Below are 3,555 nucleotides of genomic sequence, written 5' to 3' on the forward strand. Positions count from 1 at the left end.
TGCTGGATGAAAGGCTGGACATGAGCCAGCAATGTGTGCTTGCAGCCCAAAAATCCAACCGTATCCTGGGGCGCATCAAAAGAAAGATGGTCAGCAGGTCGAGGGAGGTGATTCTGGCACTTTACTCTGATGAGACCTCACCTGGAGTACGGTGTCCAGCTCTGGAGTAGAGGCAGCTCCAGGGAGACCTTAAGGCAGCCTTCCAGTTCTTAAAGGGGGCCCTATAAGAAAGATGGGGACAGACTTTTTTTAGCTAGATCTGTTGAGACAGGACAAGGGTCAATGGTTTTAAACTAAAATAGGGTAGATACAGACTAGATTAAGGGAAGAAATTTTTTACACTACGGGTGGCAAAACACTGGCATAGGTTTTCCAGAGAGGTGATTGATGCCCCATCCCTGGAAACATTCAAGGTCAGGCTGGGTGGGACTTTGAGCAACCAGATCTAGTTGAAGATGTCCCTGCTCACTGCAGGGGTGTTGGACTAGATGACCTTTGAGGGTTCCTTCCAACCAAAAGGATTCTGTACAGATTCTGAGACTAGGGGCTCCCTAAGATAAAGCGTCTCGCCTCTCCATGCTTCACCTGTCCCCTGACTCTGCCCTCCTTCTGTCCTCCTCCCCAGCCTGTGACCCCCGTGTACACCAGCTGCCTTTTCGAGCAGGAACGCTAAGGGGAAGGCGTGTTGAGCTCATCCAACTGGGTGAGCCAAGGGAGTTGAACAGAGAAGGCTCAGGGCCAGGAATGGGGCAGCATCCCACACCCTGAAATTGCTGTGGTGGAAGCTGCAAGACACAAATCTGAAAGAGACAGTGATACTGATAGTGGTGTGTGTGTGTATATATATATGCATACACACACATATATATACACACACACACACATATATACACACATATATAGATGCTATAGAAGGATGTGAAACAGTTTTCCGAGGAACTGGCAGAATCAGCTTGAGACTGACAAGCACTGAGACACAAGCATGAAAGGCATCCACAGGCAGCCAACTTCTGTGTAATTACCATCCTCATTACGCTACCACCAATGTCATTAAGTGTCATTAGCTTTAACTTGGTTCCCTAGGACTGTCTGATTAATTGGATTACCCAGTTAAGCAGGCCACAATTAAAGGGAAGATACTGTCATAAAAGCCTTAATTATCTTAACTTTTTTCCTGTCGAGCAGCTCTAACTGTTCAATACGCCATTAAGAAGCTCATCGTCCAGTTTCCTCAACAGTGGGGCTGGCGTTTTTTCTCTTTTTTTTTTTGTAACATTAGTGTCCATTCGCCGTGAGCTTCATTTCAGACAGCTCCAGCACTGAGTGGGCATTTTGTTTCACAAAGCCAGTGCACAAGTTTGCTTTGTAGAGCTATAAACTGCAGTAGGTGGTGTTTAGCAGATGGAGTTTTTCACGGAAGGTGACTGGTAAAGGAAAAAAAAAACCAAACTCTGCACAATATTTTGTTACCCTATAAAGAAAAGCCAGATTCTGCAAATACTTGCCCACATGCTTCACTTTAACCATATAGACAATGCCAAGCTTCGTTTTGATGAATATTTTTGTGTGTGTCAGTGATGCTAAAGTGACAGCTCGTTTCTTTCCTCTACTTCATCCCCGCAGTGGTGTTGGCATGAATGTCAGCCTGTCCCCCACCAGTCCAGGCAGGGGAAACAAATGCTGAATAAAAATTCCTCTGCAACCTGCAGAAGCTATCGGAGGTGCAGAGCTGTTCCTGGTCCCCTTTGCTGTGTGGTCACACCAGCGTCACCCCAGCACGAGGACGGGGATGCAGCGGGAAGAGTAACCAGTGATGGGGAGCAGAGGCTGCCAGCGCTGGCTCAGACATGTGGAATATCATCACCCTCTGAGGTCTCAGCTTTTGGTGAAAAAGCCCTCATGGGACAAGGGACCTGGTGGCCCCAGAGATATTTACACAGTTTGGCCAGCAATCTTGGCTGCTGAGAGCACACTGTTTGTTGGATGCGCGCAAAAACCAAAGGCCACATTTTCTACTTTATTATTTCATCAAAATTGAAAAGATCCGGGTCAGGAGAGAATATGATTCTTTTAGGAGAAAAAAAAAAGTTCCTTCAAAAGGAAATGAACTCATTTTTCCTCCAACTGAAGGCTAAGAATATTGTCATCAGATCTTTGAGGAGACCTCCAAAAAAAAATTTAAATGAAAATGTGGTGGCTTTTAGTTAGAAGATGCAAAATTAACAAACTGGGCCTTCTTTATGCAGGAAATCCAACTCTTGTCCTTTACATATCACATTCCTCCTTAGAAAAATGGGTACTGTCTATAAACCCTGAGGGGAAAGAAAAAACTAAAAAAATGTTTCAGATGAGATTGAAAACTGTGGTCTGAAGGAGTTTCATTGTTGGGTTATTAATCAAAATGTAGTTATGAGGACTAAGAGTATTATTTCTTAAGACTTAAAATATTCCTGTCCAAGGCTCCAGGTGCCGAACATCTGATTAATACAGTCAGCTCACAGCAGTACTAAAGCAGTCCCATCACGGGACCTCAGCCTGCCAGATGCCGCAGAGACAGCTTTTCAGAGCAAGAAGCAGCCAGCGCTGGCACTCCCAGGCTTTTGGACCTTGCTCAAGGTAAGGCGCAGGGAGAAGCACCAGCTGTCTTGCAGGAGAAGAGAATCTGCGTGACAGCAACAGGCTCTGCGCCTGGAAGGAATGCCACAACCACTGGGCCAGATGCAGCAGTAAACTCGATACTGAGCTCCTGGCACGTCCTCCTGATACAGCTTTGGTGGCCTGTATGAAACGAATTGCTAGGCAACTTCAGAGACCCGTATGGACATACTTTTAATTCAAAGACCAAAGGTTAGGAGGGCTGAGTGACCTCAGATCGACATGTCCCTTTATTTTCTGGTGGGATTCCCCTTGACGTGCTCATGGGAAAGCACATGTCGGTTCTGACAGACCCCTATCTTCTCTGGGCTGCAGCCACTTCTGGTTTCCCTTCTAAGCAGCTCTCCACAATGCTAAGAAAAAAGCCTGCCGTAACCTCGTTCCCAGTTAGTTAAAGCTCATTCTGGTCCCTCTTTGAAACATGGACACGCAAAGGCACAAAATGATCCCTGTTTTTTAGAGAGAAGTGAGAGGAGACAGTGACCCGCTCCCAGCAAGTGGCAGAGCGACCTTACCTCTGGGGCTGCCTTTGCCAAGGGAGTCAGCTTCTTCTTCCTTTCCCTCAAAACCTCAAGATGGGAACCCATACAAAGATCTCCATATGGTCCCCAACTCTCCCCTGAAGTCTAGCACATTATAAATTAGTTTACCTCTCCAGGCTGAAATTCTTGTCCAAACTAACACACATCTAAAGGCAGGAAGTGAAATTCAGACTGAAAAGAAGGAGGCACAGGGCTCCATCACCACAAGACTGATCACTTATACAAGTAAAGCCCACAAAGACTGCATCTCTGATGGGATTAACACGGAGCAGACCGGCTGTCAGCAAACATCACCTCCCCATGGGCCCTGGGGAGGGAATAGCATGCAGAAGCAAGGAGATGACTCAGAGGCAGGCCA

Source organism: Buceros rhinoceros, unplaced genomic scaffold (assembly GCF_000710305.1).
Source record: "Buceros rhinoceros silvestris isolate BGI_N320 unplaced genomic scaffold, ASM71030v1 scaffold3618, whole genome shotgun sequence".
NCBI classification, from domain to species: Eukaryota; Metazoa; Chordata; class Aves; order Bucerotiformes; family Bucerotidae; genus Buceros; species Buceros rhinoceros.